The sequence below is a fragment of the Falco cherrug genome, chromosome 1 (assembly GCF_023634085.1).
Source record: "Falco cherrug isolate bFalChe1 chromosome 1, bFalChe1.pri, whole genome shotgun sequence".
In the NCBI taxonomy this organism is placed as follows: domain Eukaryota; kingdom Metazoa; phylum Chordata; class Aves; order Falconiformes; family Falconidae; genus Falco; species Falco cherrug.
Genome location: NC_073697.1, coordinates 34,770,971 through 34,798,175, shown reverse-complemented (window position 1 = coordinate 34,798,175; position 27,205 = coordinate 34,770,971). Strand labels below are relative to the sequence as shown.

Genomic DNA, 27,205 nt, shown 5'->3' with positions numbered 1-27,205 from the left:
CTATTACTGCTATATTAACCTGAAGGTTGTGAGGGGATTCATACCAAAGGGACTATTATGAATGGTTAATAACTACCTATATTAATCTTAAAATTAATAAATTATCATCATACTGAATTGTAATGCATCTTGTCTTCTGCCTCCTTCAATACTCTTGCATACCTGTAGCTTGAGAAAGCATTCCATGTAGGTAAGCAGTTGCACCAAACTATCTTTTTATGATGCCTTGGAGATAAAAGAAAAGACAGTTTAGAATAATATAATTTTTTTGAAGTAGATAGAGCAGGTAAGTTGACTGGAATCCATAATGCTGATGTATAAAAACATGCTTTCATCTGTTGATGTTAAGAGAGGGTCTAAAGCCTTAAAAATAATAGCGAAGGGTTATGGCTTCCTGTCATGCCAAAATTGCCCTAGTTTTCTTTCACTAGTTGAATAGTGAATAGGACATGTGTAATGATCACTGGGAAAAATAATGTGTTTGATTTTGAATGTTAAAAGTTACCGTTTTCCCTGCTGAGCCTGTTGATCAAAAAATCTGTCACTGGAGAAAACTGAAACAAACTACTTACCTGAAAGACAGACTAGTGGCAGAACCATTTTAAAACAGTAACTGAAAAGAAATCTCTGTAAAAATGTAGTGTTCAGTACTGATCCTAAAACTGGCACATGAAGGATCCAATTGCAGATTCTCTATTTACCAAACACGAACAGAGCAGGTAGACATTTTAGGACCAGGAAAGGAATCAGCCCTCATATAGGCTGGCATCCCACCCTGAGGCTTTGCATTATATTACTTGTAGAAGTCTGAAGCCTCTGCCTGAGTGACCGAGTGGATAGAATATTTTTCACCACTCTAACATTTTCTGGCACTTAGAACTTGGTGCCCACATCCCCAGACTAATAATGACTCTGTCCAATGGATGTGTAGTAAGTTCAACTGTGTAGTAAGTTCAAACTTTTTATACATATCCTTGATGGAGAATTTGCAGATGTTTCTTTAGGAAAGCCAAGAGAAAAATTGAGGATGGAAGTAGAAATTGTTTTGTGCCTTTTATGAGTATTGGCTTTAAAGTGAACCTAAGCAGACAAGGAGGTAACTTGGCCTCCTCCTTCCCTTGAGGATCATCAGAACCCCGATTCACATAGCCCTTTTCCTGAGCAGGTCAGTCATCCATGGAGCTGAATGCAGTAACTTTCCATGAATCATTAAGAATAGGTGTAGCAGATAATGATTAGCTAAATTACTTCTCTAAGTCAATGATCTGTGAGGTAAAACATGTGGAGATCAGGCTAAGAGAAGGAAAACTAGATGGATTGGTTGGACTTTACAATTAAGACGACTTTGCTCTTTATAGTTTACATTTCTGAGGATTTTTAATATATTACTGAGATAAACAATCTCCAACAAAAATAAAAACAAATGTTTTGTGGATTGAATATTAGATGTATAAAATAATCAAAGTTTCATTAGAGTAGCAAGGTCTTAATTCTAGAATTACTGAAAGAGAGAGAGCTCAATGTGTGAGGAAATTGTGTAGAACAGCAAGTTCTAGTTCTCTTGGAGACTGCTGTATGTAGGGAAACTGGTACCTTAGTTTTTGCATTTAGTATCAAGTAAGGTCTGACTGCAGATCTGTTGTGGACTCATGGTTTGGATCATGTGAGAAGTAAGGCTATTGAAGAGATGTGATGTTTCTTGTACAGTATTATTTGGAATATTTCAAAAATTCCTGGATATAGGTTGGAAAAATAGTAAGAATAATGCTAGCTCATACTTATTCCTAGGGGTTACTGCTGTAATTTTATGAAATAACTGTCAAACTAGTAAACTTTGATGGTTTATGTAAATGATAAAGAAAATTATGAATAACTTTGTAAACAACTCTCTCCCCCACTGGGCTTGGACTGAGCAAGCCAAGGCCAACTCAGCCAAAATTAAATGGAAAACTAAAAGCAGACCGTCAAACGGTGCTTCACAATGTCATGGGAATAAATTTGACAATGTAAGAAAGTTACTGAAGTCAATTCATTTGAGAAGCTTGTTGCAACACCCAACTGAAAAAATTCACATTTTCTTAATGTAGAAGTGCATAAACTAGCTCAAATGTACTCTAAAGAATGAAGAAAAAAAGAAGACTATGAGATCCAGATCTGCTTGGATGACCTAATACTCTCAGAAAGGGTATTCAGGCTATAAAGAATGGGAAAAGAATGGCAAAAAAAAGATATATTATAGAGGTTTGGAGATAAAGTGAAAAAAATGCAAGAATTCAAGGTGGGGTAGACCTTGCAAAGGATATTAAAAGTACTACTCAGAGGTTCTATGGACACATGGTTAAAAGAAAAAAGAAAGAAATAGATTATGAAATAGAAAAGACAGGTTGTGCCAAAAGAAAAAACAAATAAAAGAAAATACGTTTCTTGATAAGATAGTAATCTAGACAGAGAAAATACAGTAGAACTAAGTCATCTGGATTTCTATGAAGCATTTGATATGGTTGTACATAGGAAATTCACAGCCAACTGCATAATGTACTGAAGGTTTAAAGCAAATAGGAATAATTTTAGGGCAATCTAGTTTTGTTAATCACCTTGACAGAAAAGGAAGGAGAGTTCTACTAAAATATGTCTTGACAAGTAGTCGGGAATCAATATAGAAAAGAATTTGAGAAGACCTGAATGTGCTTGCAGCTTAGAACAACAGGAATAAATCAAATACATGAAATACAAATGAATGATTAATTTAGGTTTTGAGTTGACCTCTGTTGTTTCACTTCCTTCTGAAGGAAATCCGGATTCTGAAATCAAAATCTTGAACAAAACAACAAATTTTAGTGAGAATAGTATTGTTGGAGACTAAGATGGAGAATTGCACCTATATGACAAAGGAGAAGGACCTCAACGTTAGTGAACAGTGTGCTGCTGTGGCAAAGAAAGCCAACAGGATGCTGGATTATATCAACAAGGGCATCACCAGCAGAGATAAAGAAGTTATCCCACTCTACTCAGTGCTTGTCAGGCCACACCTGGAATACTGTGTTCAGTTTTTATCCCAGCTATTAAAAAAATGTAGACAGGCTGGAGAGGGTTCAGAGAAGGGCCACGAAGATGAACAAAGGACTGGGAAGCCTGAGGAAAGGCTGAGAGAACAGGGTTTGTTCAGCCTTGAGAAAAAAATGTCTAGGGGAGACCTTATTACCATGTTCCAGTAATTAAAGGGTGGTTACAAAGAGGATGGACACTCCCTTTTTACAAAAAGTAATGTGGAAGAGATGAGGGGTAATGGGTTCAAGTTACTCCTGAAGAGATTCTGACTGGACACGAGGAAAATTTTTCACAATGAGAACCATCAGCCATTAGAATAATCTTCCTGGGAAAGTGATGAATTCCCCAACACTGGACACTCTTAACGTCTAGCTGGACAAGGTGCTGGGCGATCTTGTCTAGATCGTGCTTTTGCCAAGACAGATTGGACCAGATGATCCTTGTAGTCCCTTCCAACTTGGTATTCTATGATTCTATGATTTATGGTATTAATAAGAAATGTGATATAAATGTCAGGAAGGCTAGTGTGGTTTGTACATATATCTTGGAGGGTAATCCCAATGTGTCAGTATTAATGCCATTGTACTGTGGCCCCACAGATAGAAGATGATCTACTTTTAATTTTTCTCAGTCATTTTGTAAAAGTGAACGTAGAATGCGTATAGTAGCAAATTTTTCCTGATATTCTTGTATTCTGCAAAATGTGATCTTTGAGGATGCTGCAATCACTTGGAAAGTAATTGTCTCACTACAGCTGAGAAATGGACTTAGTAAGTCCTGAGAATCTTTTATTAGTTGCTTTTCCTAAGTAAATTAAAATTGAAAAGATGAGGCCAAATAACTCAAGTGGGGGAAAAAAAAGCTTTGTTTGCTCCCTCCCAGATATGTATGTGTGAATTAAAATCCACAAGCCTGTGTGTCTCTAAAAAGTTTAAGCACTGTGGCACAATAAAACCATCCATTTATAGTTTCAAAGGAACAGCCACAGTATGTCAATAACACTACAGCTTAGGGATGAAGTCCTAAGTTTGCTTCAGCGCTTGGTAATATTAAATTTTTCTGACCACTTTGGACTAACAACATTGATCCAGTCTGTAGACACTATGCAAAATAATTTAATCTTGAATTCTTATAATTAACATAAATTACTTCCCTCATTGCTTGGAAATATGCAGCTGTACTTTCAATGCTACCATACACAAAATACTGGCAAAATGATAGAGAGTGGAATCTCGTATTTAAAGACCTGACACACCCCAGCTGAAATTTGTTACATTTATTCAGTTTGGGTGCCAGACTCCCTGTCATGCTACCTGAACCCTGACCTAGAATGACCAAACCCTGACCTAGAATGACCAAACCCTAGTCATGCAAGAAAGTCTTTTATCATCCCAGCTTCTCCAGTCCTTTGAACAAATGTTGTCAATTATGTCATGTAAATATGTTGGACATGGTGAATAATTGCCTGCTAAGACTAGTCTTTAAGGTGAGAAATAGTAGTCTCTAAACTCAGAAGACAGAAAATGAGACTCCCAGTAACAATCTCCTTTAATTCACAGTGTTCTTTATTTCCCCTGCTCCTGCCTCTAAAACAGCTTTCCGCTACATTATCAGGACATGCACACTTCTGGTAGTGAAAGGTCACTGATAATTCACTCTACAACACAGTGCTTTGTGAACTTTTCAGATGTAAATTCTGTTGTTACGCTTGTTGGAGAACATGTAACTGGAAAACATAAGCCTGTTCCAACTTTAACCATCAATGCAAAAGGACAAAAAAAAAAGTATTCTTTCAAGAAGCATCACTAATTAGGTGAATGAAATTAATCAGCAAAGGGCCTGATCTGCAAAGTTGCTTTGCTTGTGACATACTGAAGAGCTTCTACCTAGTGGTTCTTAGTGAATCATGTTTTTCTAAGTATAAAAACTGCAACTTGTGCTCACAATCAGGATTATTCTGGTTTTGTGAAGGGAAAAAAAAGAAAAAATGGAGCAAAACAATTCTGATGAAAACTAACAAGCATAACTGCACTCATTTCATAGGGGTTGGTTTTAATTGCCTCATCTCAGGGCTTTTTCAGGGCCAGACTGCAACAATAATGCTTTGCATTTAAAAGGCAATGTACAGAAAGTATAAATGTATTTCATGGCATTTGCTGAACTTTCAGTTCTGGACAAATATATGGTAGGCCTTTTGTGCAGGTCATATTAGACCCAAGTATTTTAAGCTTCCCCAGAACAATGTAGATTCTTTTTTCTGATCTTTTCACCATAGTTCTGGGTGCAGACTGTCAGTTTAAAGCCAGGAAGGAGACATTTTAATTTCTAGTAAATATCTCAAGAGGGAAATGCTAGATCAAGCATGTAACATATTCCAAGAATAGCACCAACATTACAAAATTTTTCCTTAATACAGGAAATGAACAGAACTTAGATAAATCAATAGAACACCTCTATGTAGTTCCCTTACTAAGTTTCATTGTTTCTCAGTGTCCTACAGCATTTGAGTCAGTGTCATTTCAGAATTTCAGATTCCCTTTCCTGATCACAGCTTCTCTGTGCCTTTCATTGTCTCTTTCCTTTATGAATGTCTTTTGTCTTTGTGAGCACTGACAACCCTTTTCTTTTAAATAATTTCTTTCTAGTGAAGTCTTCTGCAAAGAAGGTGTACCTGGATTACAAGCAGGACTAGTTTGTTAACCATGTTTAGGTAAGTAAAGAGGTAAGAAAACTAGAGAAGTATTTGTCTCAAAAAGTTAGTTTAATTCCTTTCTCTTTGGTTGAAGTCTAATCACATGATTAAAACCCATGACAATGGCATAGAAATAGTGTTTGCAATCACTTTAGGCCAAGGGCTATACATGGGGCTAAGAGTACAGAAAGATGATCTTAATTGTACAATCTTCTGGATAGAATTCAAATGTCATGTGAACTTTAGTTTCAGTAATCTAGCACACACAGTTCCCTTTCTGCTTTTATATACTGCATAAGACATAACCGAAGCTCATGCAGGAGGAGTTCTTACAGATTCCTGTGAAAACTGTTTTTAAGAACTCTTTCTGGTGAACAGCTTCCACCCCAGTGATTGGGGAGAAAAAAGCTCCTATGCTGAGGACACACCTGATTCAAAATGGAGAATGAAAAGTAGAATTTACAAAGGAAAAGAGCTATTTCATATATTAGACTATATATGTCTGTATTGACTTGCAGGAGATATCTACACACAAGATAGTAACAATTTAAAATACGTGAAACCAGAACAGAATCTCTTAGACACAGTTTAAAGTGTTTCCTAAAACACAGTTAAACAACTGATGGGTGTCAAACTTAGTGGTTTCATTAGTTTGAATTAATGTTTTTTGAAACTATACAATTACTGTCTTGTTAAACCACTGACATTTTTTCATGAATCAATGTGACCTTTTACTTCCTCCTTTTGTGGCAAGCATGTTTCCATCTTACGGCAGATGAAATTATAAACAGTAGAGAAGGGGTCTTAGCATATAAATGAGTAACCAGAAGAAAGCAGCTTGGATGCTCTGAACCTTTATTTTATACTGCAACAATGTAAATACATTTTAATTAATCACATTAATCAGAAGTTAGTTTTAGTGCAGCTAGTTCAATATTTTTCACTGGTCATTATGTCAATTTACAACAATAATTTCATAAGTGGTTTTTTTTTCTATTAAAATTCATGGATTTAGGAGCAAGGAGAGAAAGGATGAAAGAAAGGACTTCAGAATAACACAATGTTTGTTTAGCACTGGAAGGTGTTAGGTGTTAATGGTGAAAAATGGTGGGACCTGGTAAGTAAAGATGGGCATAAACATTTACAACATCAGACATGTTCACGTGATGTTCCAAAAAACCCAGCACATCTTCACCACACAAAGGCCAGGGGACATTGAGGTATGGGTGAACTTTTGACTAGGAAGATTAAAAGAAAAAAAAGTGATTCTTCTTTTTAGAATAGGATACTATTCTTATGCTAAATTATTATATCTGAAATATCTGAGAATAGAGTACTTTCCAGTTTATAACTATGTGGCTAAAGTAATCTGCATGTGAATAAGCAGGTATCTCCCCACCTGTCTTTTCATGCTGCTGGCCAGCTTCCTCATTTCTGTCATGCAGGAGCCTTTACTTCAGACGTTACTCTGTTATGTTCTGTTGACTTCAAAATATGTCTTTAAAAACCACAACCTAATATCCAGCACCTGCAAAATATTGTGAAGCATTAGGAACAGTTGTAATGAAAACTGACTGCAAGCGTCATAACAACAGGTGACATTATTCATAACCTACAGTTATAACAAGGTTATGATATAAACTCAGTGATCATAGATGAAATAAGCCAGCTACAAATGTGAAAATATCCTGAACTTTAGAAGTAATACAACCAAGTATAATAAATCTTGCCTGCAAATGTAATAAGGCCCTTAACTGAAATGTAATAAAATCTATCAACAGCTGCAATGTATATGGAACATATTATATAGCTTTACTATGAATTATACCCCCTGCTGTTTATGGACTCCACAATGTCATGCTTTGTCTTCTTCCAGAAAATCAAATGCTATGGGACTAAGTGTTTTCCAATTTATATTAAGTATGACAGTGTGTTAATACAGAAATGTTGAGGGTGAAAATGAAATTTTGAATCCAGATGTGCTCCTTCGTCATCCTGCTAGCATAAGAGAAAGGATGTGGTCTACCACATATGGCTCAAACACTTCCTCAGCTAGACAAGGTAGAAACCAAAATGGATGTTCTGTGTAACTAATATGTTCCTCTCCTGCTAGCAATAGAAATACATACACAAAGAAAGAAAGAGTTTTGATGAGTGGCGTGGCAGGGAGAATGTTCAATCTGCCTGATCTTTATGTTACTCTCTTTTTTTGGCTTCTGAAATTTCATTTGAGGACGATATATATAAGTTCCTAGAAAGTGCCAGTTGTGACTTCTTTACTGGAGTACTATCCCAACAAATGAACAGGAAGGACTGATGTCATGTGGCTGATTGGTTGCCATCTGCTTGTGATAATCTCATGTACCTCTACTGTTCCTGAAATGACAAAACACCCAATGCTGTAACTCAGGAGGAACCTAGAGGGTTCTACGTTAAAATATCAAAGGAAGTGTTTTGATGGTTTCTTTGTGTGCAGAGGTAACCTAATCATTAGTACTGCTAAATCCTTTGCTATGGAGGACTTACCTCTGGATGTCCTGAAGATTTTATAGCAACCCATTCCAAACACAAATGTTCCCATAGAGAATGCAATGTACACAAATAAAACGCTATATGCTTTCAAAAGCTGTTTATATTGTGCCATCTTCAGCCATGCCACTGTCCCTGATTTGCTTTCTGTCACTGTGTTATGGATACAAATGTAGTGTCGTATGAAAGCAAAATGTAGTCTTCTGACACTTCCAGCAGCACACAACTCACAACAAAATCAAAATAAATAAGCCTAACAATGTAATCTCTCAAAAACAAGCTAATACAGAACATTTTTGGCAGAATTTAATGGTGGATTAACGTACCTTGCAATCCCAAGAAGGAATTAATACCTGGAGTATCTATCTTTTATGGTTGCTGTAAATAATATTGCTGCAGCTCTGTAAGTACAGTGGGACAAATTAAGTTATTTGGGAAAATTTGATCTATGAACTTCCACAAGACATTTTTTTTTTTTAAACAAAATAATTACAGGCCTAAATACCATTAGGCTTAGGTACATCTGTAAATATATTAAGGTATTTATGTAAGTCCCACTGGATGCCAGTAGAGAGAATTTGAAATTAGGAAAATAAAATTCTGTTAAGTTACTGTAAAGAAGGAACAGTAAAAATGGTTTTTAAGAAATCTACAAAAAAAGAAAATTATAGGAAAGTTAAGGAAACTAATTTGTTTTGCCTTTTTAAAGTTAATAGAATTGTTACTTGCAACAAAAGGAGATAAATTTTTTCTCAGTTGCTTTATGTTTTTTGAGTTGACAGTGCCCTTTAAAGGCTGTCGTTACCATAGGTCTTGCTTTCATTTGAAGATCCATCTGGATTTAATAACCATTTTAAATTTTATTGTATTTTGATTTCCAATTTGGAGTTGTGGAAGACAAATGACTACTTTACTAAATTAAGCCCATGACTATTTATTTCACAAATGGATTTCCAAATAACTCTAAATCATTTGTGAACAAGTCACATAGAGTACACTGGTAATTTGGGTAGTATTTTAATGAAATTTGCTCAATGCTTTTAGTATAGTTCTTAATTTTTGACATATTTTTAACTCTTAAACATTTAGGTTGTATGAGGTAGGGCTGAGAAGATAGGTGTGAGTTTTTTAAAAACTGGAACAGAATTATCATTGCACAAAGAGTGGTTGAACCATGAGGTCAGTGAAATCATCAGTCAAAAGTTCAAATTCAAAGGTCAGGTCTATTACTACTGTTCTAAGGTTCTTCTAACTTTATTGCTCAACATGGATATGCCCTATGTGAGTTGTCATGATCGCAGTCACATTTTACTTTTCTGGTTGATACTTGACTAACAAAGGACATGGTGCTCTGAAATAACAGTGATCTAAACTTTAAAGCCTTTTCTGGGATATAATCCAGGTATTATTAAACTTATTTTGTAGATGCATTGATTAATGCACAGAGAGTAAAGACCGTGAAACAAGGTCCAATTAAACTTTTAGATCAATGCCTAGTAATTTCCCAAAGGCACTGATTAGCACATTGAAAAGGCTAAAAATGGCACCCAGAAATGTTGATTTCAGTACCCCATATTCCAATAATAAAACTTCTTTGAATTAATTTTGCAATTACAGTCCACTGTATTCAGGAACAATAGCACACCATAAACAGTGTAGGGCATGGGTGGGGAAAGGGGTCTGCTTGTATTGATGGTCTGATACAAAATATTCCCTCCTGGAACAGAACGGGAGCTCCAAAGGCACTGCAGTTCCAGGAATTCATTTATTTTCTTCCCATCCAAAGAAACAGAAAAATACACAGCTGCACCACAGTGCAATGTACTGCAGAAGTTCAGGGGCGTCCTCATGAGATGTCGCTTTTTCCTAGAGCTCTTTGGGGAGGTGTAACTGTTCACCACCCCTGACTCCCAGCTGACATGAAACATAGTGGAGCACTGAATGAAATACACAGCACCGACATTTCAAACCTTCTTCATGCCAGAAAATGCAACACCTGCACTGGACAATAGGAAGTGAATGTTTAGAGTCAAGTAAATTTGTCAATTTTTAAGCATGATACTTTACTCAAGATTCTACAAATGAAAGCCATAAATGAAAGACTATGGCAGTGAAAATCCCTCCAAACCTGATGTGTATGTAACAACTTAGTTACACTCTTTTAGTCACCTGTTTTTTTGATTAATGTACTGGTTTTTTTTTAATGAAGTGAAAATATGAAAGAATTTGAAAATTCTTACCCCTTAAAGATCCTCCTAAAGAGAAATGATACTTAAATATATCCAAAAGAGAGGGATTATGAAAAATCCCTTATGGCAGAGTTTCTATATCTACTGTCAATAATAATTTAGTATTACAATTCAAATTTAAACCAGGAATCCCCAAACACTTGTAACACCAAAGAATATTTTGAAAATGAAACTTGGTTATTATCCTTGTCAATGAGTAACACCTAAATTGTAAAATCTACCCCATAAGTTAGATAAAGGGACGATAATGACAATCTAATAATGAATTACTGTAGCAGGCATGGAGTTTTATTAACATAAATGACATTCATTGGAAGTCAATTTCAGCACAAGATGCCATTCTGTTAGGTTCTTCTTTGTTTCTTTTTCTTAAGTTTACAATATCTGGATGTCTGTAGCATGGTGATAATACAAAATTGTTCAATATAGGAAAAGATTTTTTGATATATTTCGGTTTTGCAAGTATAAAGAAAATGAGAACTGTCTTTTAGTCCTGACTGAAAAGCTGTTATTATTATGAAGTTAATCAGTTACTTGCTGTGATCTATAACAATTATAAAATATTTCTAATTTGTGTTATTTTTACAGATTTATATTTGTCAAATCCAGCTGGAACCTTATAGGGAATTAATTTTCTTCCTTGGGATCATAGCAGAGACTTCTTTCACCTTTACCAGGTGGCACTATATTATAGATAGAGCTTGTGATGTGGAAAGGCAAACATCTTTCTAAATTTCTTAGTGTTGTTAGCGTATGATCATATTTCCTCTTCCAGACAGATAGTGCTGTTACTGTCATGTGTGAGTGGGACACTTACATAAATACTCAGATCTGATGGCAAGTGATTTGTTCTTTCCTTGCTTTGGCAGTGACTCTTACAATGTACCGAGGTATTCTTCTCTGCTCTTAATTAATCCTTTATATTTATATTATGTTTGTTTATGTATTTATACGCATATGTATCCATATGTAAGTATGTGTACATAAATTTGCACAGCAATACTTATACACCACTGCATATATATCCAAGTACATTTACATGTTGTTGCTATGGCAGGATCCTGCTACCATTTGAGAAATAAAAAAATAAATACCACCAGAGGGCTCACAAGCTATTTCATTTTTGATGTCAACCGCTGTCTAAACCAATGAGTGCTGAGGCTTACCTTTCCTGAGATTCAATCTCCCATGTTTTCAATGTTTCTGTGCAGACATCAAGGTGTCCAGATACCAAGGTAAGGGTGCATTATCCCTTTTTCTGGCAACAGAACCTCATTTCAATATTACTATAATTTTTCTGCTCAGTAAAAGTATTCATTCTCAGCCCAGAGAGGTTACTTCTCTGTGGAAAAGCAAAAAGCAATTGGGCCTTGATTTGACATGTGCTTGAAGTTTTATCTACTTAATGCATGTTTATAGCCTATATATCGCATGTGCATGCATACAAGCTGATAGAGACACTTTAAAATATAGTCCTGTAATCTGTCTGAAGATGGATATGGGTGTAGGTAGATGAGTTGCCTAAATTAAACAGCCTTTTTAAAAAGGTACTCAATGACATACCGATTCCTCTTTTACAAACTTTGTATGTATTCCATTGCCAAGGTCAGCCATCTCTGCCTTAAGAAATATTTCTGATCACAGATCTTTTCTGTGGCAGAGAGCTTGCTGCTTCTCTAAATGCCTCTCAGGGATGTCTACGTAGCAGTAGGCTGGCAGAAAAAGTGTGAACAATACAGTGCCATATGCTAAAAAGTAGGAACAAGGAAGACTACTTAAGAGAATGACACTCTTACAAAAATAAAGGCCTTAGATGGCAGATTTTGGAGAGAAAAGGGAAGAAAAAAAGAATACAAAATCAGATAGACTGACAGAACTGACTACATATATGCACAGATCAACAGTGATCATAAAACCCCTTCTGCGGGGCATAACGTGGGAAAGTCTGAGAGCTTCATCTTCACTTGTTGAAATCTAGCCCCAAATTATCTCAGTCCCTTTATTTCCTCCCCATAAACACCAGCATCCCTCCCTCAGTAGCTCTTATTCTCCCTTCCTTCTTGGTTTTTTTCTTTCCTTGTGATCTCTACCGAAGCTGGCTTTGCTCTTAAACCTCCCTTTGATTTCTCAGCTTCTCTAATTCCTTTCCTTCCCTCTTTGTTTTCGTTCCCTTTGCTTGATGCCAGAGCCTGTATTTTCAATTCTTACCCTTGTGCTCTCAGCTTCTCACTCCCCTCTCAGGGCTCTCCACCTGACTAATCCCCAGTACTGGCTCCTTACCAAAAGCACTACTTCCACTTCTGTTCTCATGCTGTCAAACACATCTGGAATAAACTCACTTCCTCAGCTTAACCATAATTCTCTTATATGAGTTTGTCTAAAAATTTTTACTCCTCCTCCTGAATGAACTCTTAAGCTGTGAATTGCCTGTCATTGCTCTCTGCCTTATAGTTCACCCTAAAATCTTCTGCCCTCAGCACTCTGTCACCTTCCACAATAACCTCCCCACAACCTTTCCCACCTCATCCCTTAGCCACTGTCTTATTCCATATCTATGTTCCATGTGGCCACAGTTACCTGTAACTAAGGCCTCATGATCCACATACTGCAGGACAGCTGTGCTGCCAGACATGTTTGTTCCCTTTATGACAGTTGCAGAACATCATCCAGAACACAGGATGCCACTGCACCCCCAGACCCCTGTGCAAACTCCAGTGGACCGAAGGGGAGCTCCTTATATAACATGCAAAGAAGGCACAGGTCACTTCTATGATGCTGTCACCTTGTGTAAACCCTCTGGAAGATTTGAGTGTGCAGCATCCTTCAGTACCATCAGTGAATTGTGCTCTTAGTGACTGAATCCAGTGATCAGAACACTAGAAATCCTAAATAACAAAGAGATATGAATATTAACCCAAGAATGACATTCAACTTCCTTAGCACTTTCAATAGGTTTAATTAACCATTAAGAAAAAAATAATTCTCTATACAAATATTCCTACTCATTTATCTTTAAACATTCAGTTTCCATCTGCTTTTCTTTTACAGCAGACATAACAAGAAGGTGCTTAAAACTTGCTTTTATTAAAAGTACGTAATTGAAACCACTTCAAAGCAAGAGTTAGGAAAATATAAACTAGATGATGACCATTGACTATAATTTCATTTGAGTTGAAAGACTTAATTGTTATACATGTTGAATGGGCAGTACTCAACCCTAAAAACTGATAATATTTATTTTTTTTTTAAACTCTGGTTTAGGTTATCTCATGTTCCTTGGTTTCTGTAGATGCTTTGCTTCAGAAGGCAATAGTTTTCACAAGAACAGAATAGATGAAGTTGTTTTTCTAAATGTCCATGATATTTGTAGGCATAAGATGCTGGTGCTGTGGGTTGTTGTTGTTGTTTAACTCTCCTATACCTCCCAATGAAAATAAGCAGATTGATCCAGGGAAGAAAAATATTTGATTAGGAGGAAAAATATTTAATGCATTTATAACTGAACAGCACTATGAAGCAATGAATAGTGATTTCATCTGCATTGGTTTCAATGGGATATATATTTGTCAGAAATGACTGCATCTTTAGTTTAAATTTTCATGGTATTTATGAAATCTAAATTTTCCACAAGGTTTTTGTGTAGCTCCTAGTCTTACTTTCTGCCAGTTAATTTTTGAATGTAATTCTGGTTAAAATTATGGTTTTTGTTTACATTACTGTAGTATTTATTTAAAAGTATCACTTATGAACAGAAAAATTAAAAAAATTGGATCCTAGGAAGAGAAAGATTTTTCTCTAAATTTGGAGTCAGTCCAATTTTAGCTGCTATTCATGTTGAAATTCAATTATGTTAGATTTGAAAAAAATACTGATTAGGGGAGGCTAGGTATGTAGAAAACTTCTGAACCAGGACTCCTTTGCTGCAAACATCATCCAGCAGTTTGCTGTTCTTTTAATCACGTTGTAGCACATATACACTTTTAGCAACCAAGTATTACACCAAAAATTCACTTAGCGTATGCAATATGAATGCATAAGCTAGTAACAGAGCAAGTGCAAAACGTTGTGGAAAGTGGAGTAAAAGTTGCAACACATGGCCTGCATTGGGTGACACTGAACTAACAGTAAAATGTGTGATAGTAATTTGCTGGTCTGGTCCCTTAGTTCAACCTCTGAACCCTTTGCCTTTGTTTCAGATGTATTTTGTGGTCTCTGGAGCTCAGCGTGCTAAAAATTACCTGGTCTTGATTCATTCATTTGTTTAAGATAATGCCCAATATAAGGACATAGTCATGAAGAAATCAGTCTAAAGCTTTAGCTCCTTTGTTTATACCACATCCCAGGTGAGCTGATTAGCCCACTGAATTTCCAGTATGACCTATGATATTGGCCATTTGCTTCTTAGGTCCAACAAAAATGCTAAGGCACATTTTCACCACATTGATATGTCCTTTTACATCAATGGCCATTGATCTGGTAGAGCGAAATTCCAAGGGTAAACATCAGTACAAATAAGAACAGAAACTGAAAAAGGAAATAAAATTGGGTAGAGAGAGTAACATGCACAGAACATGACAATGGTCGGTGACAGATTTACCAGAGGGCTTGCCTTTTCTTTCCCTTGCATTACTGTTTCTGCTTGTGGTATGCCCTCTGAGTCACTTCACTGGGAGGCAGCCATATCCCTAGGCAGCCGCTTGTCACTGGAAGTGTCTGCATCCAGCTCAATACTCATCAAGTGATAAGCAGCACTGTTTAAGCCTAACTAAAACACTTCCACGGCCCACACTTCTGTAAAACACTTTTCCTCTGTATGTATCACTTATATTATTAGTACGTAAAACTTACCATTATGGATTGGTTTGTTTGTTGGGGTTTTTTTGTTTGTTTATAAGTGTATTAGAAACCATTTTCTTAGGTAGTAAATAAAAACCATGAATGAAGCGATAGTAGTATTACAATTCTTTCAGAGCCATAGGTATTTTCAGTGCCATCTGTATAATTTTTAAGATGACAACACTGAAAATTTTGCATAGTCTTTTCCAGTAATAATTTTTTAAAGCTTTGTATCATGAGGATGGTTACTTTTCTTCAAAGGAAGAAATCACACTTTAGTTAGTAGTCAGTCTTACAGAGAGTTCTGCAGCTGGGGAATGCAGCTGGAGATGGTGTAATAGAGTGGCTTGACACTGTAAATTCCAAAAGCTTACCTGAATTCAGACTTTACATTGAATTATTCATATTTGCCACTTCCTTTGTAAATTAAACTACGGAATGTTCTCCTCTTGGATGCTTCTTTCAAATACCATACGTGATTTTTGCATCTTGGGAGCCACTACCACTACCATTGGGAAAACAGATTCCAAGCCTTCTTAAGATACAAAGTCCAATTAAATCTTCACTTTTGAGTTTTGACATCTGACACTAACTGAATATTTTTATCAACCTTATTGTCAGCACAAAAATTTGGAATGATTTTATTTAAAGGATGGCATATGAAGAAAGATAACAAAAGATTATGAGATCAAGGTAGTAATGAGGAGGGTTTTGCATCAGATATTTTATGTCTAGGGCTCTGAGATAAAATTTATTTTATATTGCATTGCATTGTTCATTGGAAATTATTGGTGATCTGTTTATCCTGGTTTTCAGTCTGGAATGAGTAAATGGGACATGTAAAATTTTTAATTCTTCATGTCACCTGAGCTCGTAAAAACCAAGAACAATCTTTGAATGTAATTCTCCAAGGATATTGTTGATTTGTGTGATTTAATTAAAATCTCATAGCTTGCAAAACACCTTATCAAAACAATTCATTTTTTTTCTTATACTTAAATGTCTGTCACCTTGTTCCAATTAATTTTATTTTTGATGGTGAGTTTGCATCATCAGTTGTGATTTTGTGATTTGTGAAAAGTACTTTGTCATCCTTCCATGCATGCAAACCTGACTGATCTGCAAACATTCTAGAGTTCTTGCATTTCCTCTGAATATTCTGGGTTATGGCAATGTTTCGGGATTTAGACTAACTCCCTGGTTTATAGGGCTGCTCTGAGTTTCACACTTGTGTGGTGTGTAACTTTGGATATTTTAGGCATGATTTCAAGGGAAATATTAATGCTACTTGCTGCTTGCAGGCATAACCTAAGGATATGAGAACAGATGCAATGCCCAACTGGGTTAGAGCAGCAATCTGTGTAGCTCAGTGCTCTGTCTCCAGACATGGCTGCAGCCAACTCTATTTAGGGAGAGCATGTGAGCCTGGCTGCTCTCTGCAGCACACTCTTCCTGTCCTGCCCCAGCACCCACAGCTGGTGGGCTAAGGACTATAGACGATACCTTCTGTTGTTTGCTTTTGTGACTCTCTCTTTATTGTAGATCTGCTTTGAAATCCTTCCCCAACCGTGGTGGAAGCAAATTCTACCAGTTCACCACTGACTGCACAAGGAAGTGTGTTCCTTTAGCTATTTAGCTATAAGTCAATCTATTAGTTTAACTGAGTGCTGTTCATTTCTACTATTATGGGCTTCAGTGAACAAAAATTTCATATTTGCCCTATTCACTATTTATTTAACGGCTGATGACTTTATCATGCCAATTGTATAAATTCCAGTGTAGGAAATTACAGTGCAGCGCTCACACAGCCCAGCAATGTCTCTTCCCCTAATCTAGGAGCTCAGTATCTCTCATTCCTTTTCATAAGCTTAACTATTTGAGATGAATAGTTCCATAACAAACTTCAGTGGTTAGTTCATTTAAGGGTGGGTAGCTTGAGCATTCTTAAGCTTAGACTGAATGGAGCTAACCAGGAGGATGGTACCATAGAGGATCTGGAACCTTGCCACAAAAATCGTTGGTTCAGACAACACTGGTTATCAGCATTGTGTGTCAGTCCTTGCCTACAGTGCAAAATGTGTGTGCCTTCTAGAAGTGTATGACAGGTGTCCTTTTATTTTTCTTGAAATATATTACTATCTCTACTTCTGTGTCCATCTGCTTGTAGGTTACTGAGTGAGCACTCAAGGGGTCACATAAACCTTGATAAGGGGACACGTGGGAGTAGGTGTACTTCCTACAATACCTACCCCACTGTGAAGCATCCACACTACATGGAGAGGATAGAATCATGAGAGCAGAGTAAAAGCATCTGCACTAGAGGTTTACACTCAGGAGAAACAGGGTTTAGGGACTAATTCTTTCCAGACACAGTGTGATGCAGAGGCAATGCTGTGTGAGGCTGTGTTCCACAGAGGTGAGCTATACAGCCCAAGCCTGACTGTACAGTTAGCGTGCCCATGTGGCCTGTAAAAAAACTTGGTTTCATACTGAATTAAACTGAAACATAATAGAATATGAGCAGAATTTCATTTCCCTCCTTTTGTATTTATGCCACAGAAGAAGAAAAATGCTTTAGCAGCTGGTAATTGACTGGAGATAGTTAAAAGAACAGGAAAAAGTTAAAAATCCTTGAATATGCCTCACTTCACACTATTCAAAAATAATCTGGGATCAAAGTGCGTAAGAATAAAATTGAATGACAAGAAATGCTTCTCTCTATTGCTTTCCCCACTCATACTGTCTATCTTATTTCGGGTTCTGGCTCTGAACCCTGTTTGCTCAGCCAAGGAGGGGTAGAGGAGAAATAAGAACCTTTTCCTTTTTGTACGGTGGCACAAGGGCAGCACACAATAGCGGTTCCTGGGCTCCCTTCAGCGAGGGGAGCTTGGAAACGACTCACACTGGTATCTGCTGATGGACGAGGTTCAGGGAAAAGCTGAGTCTGCAGCACTGACAGTCTCACCTCACCTAGGGGAGCAGGACCGGTGGAGTGCAGAGAGTGCTCTGTGCCACGGGAGAGACAAAAGCAGACTGCACAGAGTCTCTCCTCACAGCCGGGCGACCATGCGGGATGGGAGGTCTGGGGCCTGCCCGAGGCACCATCTCTCCAGTGTTCCTCCTAGGGCAGTGGCTCCTCACCACCCGCTAGCCAGAACCTGCAGACAAATGGCACAATCTACCCTTCCTTTCATCTTTAGTACTCTTAACAGCATTATGCAAATCCCAGCTATGTCCCTAGCAACCCAGTCCAAAGGGAATTTTTTATGCCTTTTTTTTCCTTGTGACAGATTCCATCCTGAAGAGATGAGCCCAGAAGAGGACAGAAGTAAAGGCTGCTAGAGTACAGTGTGTCTGGGTTTGAATGCAATGAGTTGACGGCTGCAGCCTAAGGCACTGGTGTGATTTTGTTTAAACAAACATAAGCCAATTAAAAATACAAAGAGATTCAACAAAAAGATGCTCTTAGCTGAAAGCCTCATGGGAGAATAATTTAAAGAACAGATCAATAGAAGTGAGAGAGATTTGTTCCCATAAGACCAAAAGCCAGCATGTAACAAATCTCAAGAAAGGCATTTATAGGATTGTATTTTGTGAGTGACTGTGGCATAAAAGAATAGTGCTTTAGCATAATTATAGTTAAATATTTACACAGTCTTAGCTGTTTCCGGGAAAGCAAATAACCTTGCAAGGATGGTTTTCTTCTATTCAATATATCACTGAAAGTGCTTGCTGTGCATATCTTTATTACAAACATAGTAATTATATAAATGTGCCTTCAAGGAAAAGGGTAGTTGAGAATGTTATCTTAAAAAAAAAATAATCACAAAACAAGAACAATATATACTATTACCTACAGGTTAAAATATTCTTCCCCTCATTTTCCAAGTCATGGCTTTTGACTTGTAACCTCTTTCTCACTCAATTACACATACAAAAATTCCTAAAAGGTGCTGCAAGAAAACACCATTTTTATGAATGGCCTGAAATTATTTACCTATACGGTATTTTTTTTATATCTCCAACTGTAATGTGCAATATTTTGGGACCTTTCAGGTATAGAAACAATAGCGGATATTCCAGCTGTCTTGCTCTTTAGACATCTAGTTCCGATGTCTCTGTTAAGAGAGTACATCCTCTAGTTTTGAAATATTGTGGGTAGAGAAGGGGAAATCATAGGGACCAAAAATATTTGTGCACTTATGTGTCTTGCAGAGGATGATTCAGAATAGCAGTTAAGTTTAGAAATTATTTACCCCCCGGAGAAATTTCTCTCCTGCTTTATTAAATGTATAGGGACAATAGAGGGATGGGTATCTCATACTGGATCCTTATAGTTAATAATATAAATTTTGCTATAAACAGACCTTTCAGAAAACAGCAGCTGCATTTTTTTTTCCCAAGGATCCATGGTTTTCTCTCAGGCATGGGAGATCTTGAGAGATTTCTTCTGAGCTATAACATTTGTCCATTTTGCTCAGCAGAAGATAATAACTTTGAAGAAAATACTACAATTCTTTGTTGAGATTGGAATGAGGAGACTGTTTCTGTAGTAAGATGACATCAAAAATGAGGCATACACCAGATCCTTGGTGTACGTCTGTTTGGTTCCACTGCTTAGCTATTTATTCATTAAATCAATGGTAAACATTGCTTACATCTGCTGAGAAATGACCCATTGTTTTACACTGCTCAGAGGGTAAAGTGGGACAAAGGTTGGTAATGCAGTGCAGCTGTTATAGAAAAAGGCAAATAACTTCATTACGTTTTTGTGTTTACCATAACCATATGGGTTCCAGAAAGCATATTTCTACTGTGTACATGGTTTAAACTCTCATAGGTAACTTAAACATCCTAATGACATAGTTTGAGTCCCAACTCATTTATCCCAGTCCTGGAGACACCAAATTAACTTGGTAGTGACAAGTTAACTGATTTCCAGTTTTAGTAGCTGCTAAGACCATATTCTAGCAGGGACTGTGTGCTCTTGAGTGTGTCTTGCTCTATCAGCAGGCTTGAACTTGAGGATGCCACTTGATGTTAGATGAATAATATTACAGTGCTGCTGCCAGGTGCTTGTAAACCCACAGGGTATTTGGTGACTAGCAAGTTTTCATGTTATGGATATGCTACCTATACATATTATGTAACTCAATTTTGGACATATATATACACATAACACATGCATAAATGTGTTTCTTAAATGTAACATGTATTGCAAAACATTGAGAAATCCTTTTTTCATTCCCTCTGAAGCATTCACTGGAAGGTCTAAACATAAGTTTCTAATGAAAGCTAAGAATGTGGCTTTACCTCAGGTGTTTTCTGCTTGTCTTTCAGGTTATTGATGTTTGTGGTCAGGATTTCTCTAATGACTCATGACACAGGTGCAAATGTCATTAAGAAAAGTTTCTATTTGAGAATGAAAGCATGGAAAGTTTTCAATCTCCATATATAAACACCTACAAAACAAAAGAGAGCGGGAAAGGAGAGAAAAGAAGGAAATCCACATAAAATATGCAATTCCATTTGCTGAAAATAAGTAGCAGGACCAGGAAGAATAAGAACAATAAAATAAAAATATTTATTAGCTTTGTAAAATGTGCATGATGTTACAAAAACAAGATAGCAAAGTTTAGCAGAATGATGGAAATTTAACTAAGACATAAGATGTTATAGGAGAGGATTTTTTCATACAGTATAGTTACAGGAAGCATGTCTGTTTCCAAGAGCTTTCTGCTGGACTTGAAGGAAGCCAACTGAGGTCTTCAGTGGCTTTTCACCAGACCTCAAATAAGGCCGCATGTTTATGCCACTGGGCTGCATTTGACTTACCACTTACAAAATGACGGAGCAAATATCCTTTAGAAAAAGACATGCTTTCCATTTTCACAATGTAGAAGTCAAACGTACTTTAATAGTACTTATCAGAAGGCGACCCCCAAAATATAAAAATCTGGATAAAAATATAGGATTTGCAGTACACTATTTCTATCCATATAATCAATATAAATATTTTTATCCATAGAATTATAAAAAAATCAAACAACAGTGAAACTAATAAATTTGCTCAGTTCCAGAGTATTAGCCTTTTGAAATTTGTCTGGTACTATAATATTAATTTGTATATTTCTGTACATACTAACAAGTATAGAGAAAGCTTTTTGTTAAAGGAAAGTGATCTGAATTTAAGTACTAATATTATCCACTAGGCAGTATTATTTAATCACTTACTATAGAAAAATGTTTTTGACAGAGGTGTATTTTATAGAAGACTTCTATAGATTAACCATATAAATATATACTATGATAGGGAATTTATTTCCATATTTGCATTTTTTTGTTTACTTGAAAATAGAGATTATTATTTTAATCAGTGTGTTAAAAAAAAAAAAACAACAACAGTGTTTAACTGAGACATAAACGCCTGGAAGTTCTTTTTCTTAGATTTCCCATTGTCTTTAGTTTGTGCTTCAGTCAATAATTGTTAATAAAGGGATAAATTAATAGTCTGAGTAATTGTGTAAATGTGATTTTCAGAGAATGAGTGGGCTTTTTTTGTTGTTTAGAGACAAGATTAGGCATCAGAACTCTTCAGTTTCTTTCATGGGCCACTGAAGTTTACTTCATGGAAACAGCAAATTTTGTGGGCAATGTCTTGATCTTTCTGAGTCTCAATTTTTCAAGCTTAGAAATAGTGACAATGATTGTTAATATTATTACATGTGATATTAATCAATATTTCTAGAGTGTTTAAAATACACTCAGGGTGGGAGGTGACTTGGGATGAATGGCAAAAATTACCTAGACTTTAAATGATCAAAAATGCCTGAGTGTGGGAAAAAGAATTCAAATGATGACATAAGAAAATAAATAAATTTGACCTTTGGATATATTTCATACACAACACACAAGAGGTAAAGGTGCATTTATTTTTCATGTGTAGTTCACTTTTCAGTTACATTCAGGGCTTACTGGAAATGACTGTGGGGAATGTGTGTGGGTGAGTACCTCTTCGAAGTATTTCCTCCTGAAGCGCCAACCCAAATCAAGACAACGTGTCGTCCCCCCTGCTGCACCTCTCCTGTTGTGAGGGTTGAAGAGTCCATGCCCTCCACAGTTCTCTCCCCAGTGAGATTTCTATTTCTTGATTTGGATATTAATACACTGTGAATGTGGTTCCATACGTTTTCCCACATTTCTCTTTCACTGCAGGTTAAAGGCGTGTCCAGGTTTGGCCTTTTGGAGCAAGTTATGACTCCACTATCTATTCATGTGGACTCTTAAATTAAAAATTGATTGCGCTACTTCTGTTCTTTGTTTTCTTCCAAGGAATGACAACCTAAGAGGAGGTAACCTGAAGAGCAGACACCCGGAAAGTAAAACAACAAAGTATGCTGTGTGTATGATAGGCTTTACTGTCTCCGCATTATAGAGATGTAACTACTAAAATGAAGTCTGACATTGTTTTTCTCACGGCTGAGTGAGTGGCAGACCCTGGGGAGAATGTATTAGAGTTTTCATCTTGTAACTTAACTTCTCCTTTTGTTGTTCTGCATAATTGCTGTCACCCAGGTAAAGCTGGATTGTTTCTTCCATGGCAAATTCTCTCCCACACAACCCTTTGACCTTCAGGCAGCAAGAGCAGCAGGGTTTCTCATCTTGTGATTTAAAGGAAGAAAATAAGTACTTGAAGAGGAAGTGCTTTGAAATAAACAATGTCTCTGAATCAGAAAACTAAATAACTGGGGGTTTACCACAAACTGGGACTCCGGGGAATATTTGCCTGGAATTAACAAAAGATACTGAAAGAACTAAGGTGATTAATCATGTGAAGAATTTAGGCAGAAATATGAGTACAGCTGGGACAATTGCTTAATTATGAGTAGATTTCTGATAAATGTAAAAGCAGCTCATGTCAACAGACATTAGAATGACTTATGAGCTCATACATGAGCTCATACTAGTTGTCCAATTCCTTGACATTAAAAAGTCCAGGATATTTTTAAAATGCTGAGAGCAGTGAGGTAATTGCCTTTAACAATGCAAGTATGGAAAAAATGTGTCCAATTGATCATGAGCTATCTTATAAAAGAGTGTTTTTCTGATTGTTGTTCTGAAAGCTTTTACATCAGCCAAGAGGTTGAGCACATTTTCTTGGCAAAAAATCCTGTAAATCATCCTCTCCAATCTTTTTTTCAGCTTCTGAGAGGAAAAAACAATCTGATTTTCACTGAGGAAGTATATTTGCCTTAAAATCTTCACAGAAAAGACCAATGCATATTAAGTCATTGTGGTGCCAATCTGTTAATTTGATCTGATTTTTTGCCGTATTAATTTGGTGATTTAATCATTCAATCCATTGGTATATTGATTCAATTTTAGTGGAGACCTGAATTTAATTATTGCATTATTCTAGTTTTAATTAGCAAAGTAAAATTGTAGTTTATTAGTTCAGTAATTGTCGCATATTGCTCATCTTTGCTGAAGTGTCTGTCTGACATTCAATTCTTTCTTAGAAATCTGTAAAGTTTCAAAGAACTTATTTTTTCAAAATACTGTGTTAGTAAAAAAATAATGAAAGGACTCATAATCAGGAAAACTTGCAAGCCTTTTTGACTTGCATGATCACATTTAAATCACTTGCTCTATAGAACGTTTTTTGTCTTTTTTTCAGGACACAGGGAAAATGTGTTTCAAGCAGATACATATGTAACTACAGAGAGAAATAAAATATAGCTTATTCTTTAGAAAGTTAAAAAATTACTGAAATATTTTAGTGACATGCATAAACCAAATATTTTGCCAGAGTACCAGCTTTTACAGCCATAGATGTCTCAGTTTTCCAATTTTTTTCACTACTGTTGTAGGTTAGCGGTGTGCCTTCAAGTCATATGACCTTAAGGACAATAAAGGCGCTGACTTCTGCTAAACTACCTGAGTAAAGACCTCTGGTATTTTATTTTGTGTGTTCTCACATGTCATGATTGTTCAGGAAGAACTCAAATATTTTGAGTAGCGAGCTAGAAAGCAAGGAATTGACCATATTGCCTTCTGTTCCACCACCCCAAACCTTTTCTGCTAAACCTTATCAGTGGTTTTAAAGGTAATGAAAATAGAAACACATTTTCATTGTGATATGTCCTTTAAAAGTCAAATTAAGAACATTCCATCTGACAAGAAAATGGGATCACCCTTCACTTCTGCGTACTCGTCCATTCTCTTCCTACCTCAGACTATTCTTCCTTATTTGTACTACTGCTTGATTAGTCCTACATGTATAAGATATAGGATGTGGTCAAGGCCCTGGCATGGCGACCAGAAGCCACCTCAGGGGGCCAGGACTGTCAGTCCAATGCAGAGAACTATTGAATAAAGTACCCCTGACATTTTCGTTGCAGTGCAGGCAAAACCTGTGAGGGAAATGAATAAATGTGCCCTGAAGTCCAAGGGAGTAAGCAGGCTGTAATGTAACTTGCTATTCCTTTGCAAGCTTGAACAGCCTTGTGCCTTCATGGCTGAAATCAAGTATTTTAAACTTACTGTCCTGAGGTACAACGTTTTTTCCCCGGCAGTTTGCATAAAGTACAAACCACCCATTTCCAAAGAGTCTAAGCAAATGAAAATTCAGTCCTGATTGTCAGGAAGACCAAAACTCTATGGCATAAACAGGAACACAGAGAGCAATTTATATTTAATTCAGAAGGTCCAGGAGAGTGTATGGCTAAGCTTTTAATGTAATTTATTTTAAAATATCATAATTGTTAACACTTCTTTTAGGTTATAGACCAGAAGCAGCATTTCCAGAATTTGACATTTTGAGAGTTAGGAAACAGTCAGAAGACAGATATTTTTCCTTTTCCTTTTCCTTTTCCTGTTTTCAAGTGTCTTGAACAAATGGCCCTCACACAACTCACAAAACTTGACTCCTGTATTGAGTAGACTAGATCAAAGGTAGTCTACCTTGAGGGTAGTGCGTTTGTTGAAGTCCTGGATACATCCTTTGAAGGCTGAGTTATTGCAAATGATGTCATTGTGGAAAAGGGGCAATTAACCTGGATGATCAGTGGGTGGAGACTATTGCCATTGCTGCAGAGTGTGGAATTACAAACAGCAAGGGTCAAACACTTCACACCTGTCACTGCAGAAATGAGCTATGTAGAGGACTCAGTGGCCAAAAACACAGCACAAGCCTACATTTTTCTGTCTGTCAAAAGATTTCAGAAGTAATTCATTGTTACAGTTCCCTGGAGTGAGAGTCTGCTTGTCCATCTGATTTTCCTGACTGAGCGCTTTAAACATTCTCTGAGGAAAAAAACTGTTGTAGTCTTGTTTCCAAAGCATAATAGTAAAGACGGGAAGTGTGAAACCGTTTGGAATCCTTCTTCCCTGCTGTCATATTTTATCACTATTTGGGTGTTATGTTCACAAGAAGCTCTTGATTGCAAGCCTCAGAGCTAATATTATCTCTAATCCTTTCTAGTGCCCCTCTGAAAGATCTCTGGATCTCAGAAATCAGATATACAAGACTTTGCTCATCAAATATTTCTAATAAAGTGAACAAAAAGGCTCTTGAACATCTAAGACTGATGCCAGACTACACTGCAGAGTGGGACCAGGATTATCCTGAGGAACATTTTGTGAAATCCATGGCATTGCTTGACCACCTTTACAGTTATATAGCTGAAATAAGAATCTAACTTTTAAGGTGCAACACTGTGGAGACCAGAGACATCTGCCTATTCCTGCTGATCAGATCTATTGTTGCAGATAGATTGTTGCCTCAAATAATGGGTCTGGTCCTGTTCTTTATTAGAGAAGAGCATGAATAATGTTCCTGTTAATTGTAGTATGATTTGGTTTTGGTAGTACAATTATTTGTTGGTAGTCTGCACCACAATCATGGGGTCTACTAGAAATTGTTAGAAAAGATAATGTTTAGTATGTTTAGCTAGACTCTTTGGATACTGATATTGTGCTTTCCTTTAAGAATAGCTACGAAATTTGAATTTCAAATAAATCTGGGACTGAAAATGAATGGAGGAAGGAAAATTTTAAACCCTGTCTATATAGTATTTCAGCATTTTGATTGTAGCAAGGACTTTTTTGAATGGAGAAAGTGTGAAAATAAGTTTTAATGTGTAAAGATATTCATCCCACAGTATAGGAAAATTTTAAAATTTAAGTAAGCTATCCTCATCAGCTGAGGAAGCTTAATTTTATGAATTATAAAGAGAGGTCAGCTTGCTCTGCTGGCACATTTTTGCAATTTCTCTCTAGTCTGCTTGAAATGACCTTCATATCTGTTTTCTTTTTGTGCAGGTTATATTGGATATTGCCTTGAAACACAGCCTGTGGGAAATGAGCTAGCCCAGTGCAAAGTGCAGTCAAACTGATCATTGTATAAAATATCTCAAGTGAAATACCTAGTTCTGTGATTCATAGGAGCTTATAATCACTTTCCTCTATGCTGTTATTACAGTTTTCTTGTTGTCTGATTTGCATTTTGATGAATCACCACTGCTGTGTATTAAGTGATGTACAAACACATGTTATTAAAGTACATCTTTCAGGACCAATGGTCCACCAGAGCTATATAAGACAATGCAATGTGTATTAGCTGAATAAAGACAGATGGCATCAACTTACTCTTTGTCTGGTTGAATAAATTTTCTGTTTGTACTTCTGGCTTTTGAGTTCATCATAGAAAAGAAAATTTAAAAATATTTTAAAATTAGTTTTTCTGTTCTGTTGGGCTTTTTCTGGTTGGCTGTTTTTCTGTTTGTTTTAAGCTTTGTTTCCATCAGCCCAAGAAAATGTGTGAACCAGCAGGTAGATGTAGTTCCTACTC

At 36.6% G+C, this 27,205-nt stretch overlaps 1 long non-coding RNA gene across 9 annotated transcripts in view; it reads left to right on the top strand.

Moving 5' to 3' along the window:
• LOC114014832 (uncharacterized) overlaps window positions 1–27,002 on the top strand; it is an 85,190-nt gene extending 58,188 nt beyond the window's left edge. For 4 of the 9 annotated variants that reach the window (XR_003558501.2, XR_003558497.2, XR_003558491.2 and 1 more), the window contains 4 exons: window positions 5,694–5,758; window positions 11,576–11,753; window positions 18,645–22,746; window positions 26,677–27,002. This is a non-coding gene — a long non-coding RNA (uncharacterized LOC114014832). Of the gene's footprint in view, window positions 1–5,693; window positions 5,759–11,575; window positions 11,754–18,644; window positions 22,747–24,224; window positions 24,309–26,676 lie in introns of all 9 variants that reach the window. The other 5 variants (XR_003558494.2, XR_008730502.1, XR_003558498.1 and 2 more) reach the window with 5 other exon arrangements.
• The last annotated feature ends 203 nt before the right edge of the window (window positions 27,003–27,205 follow it).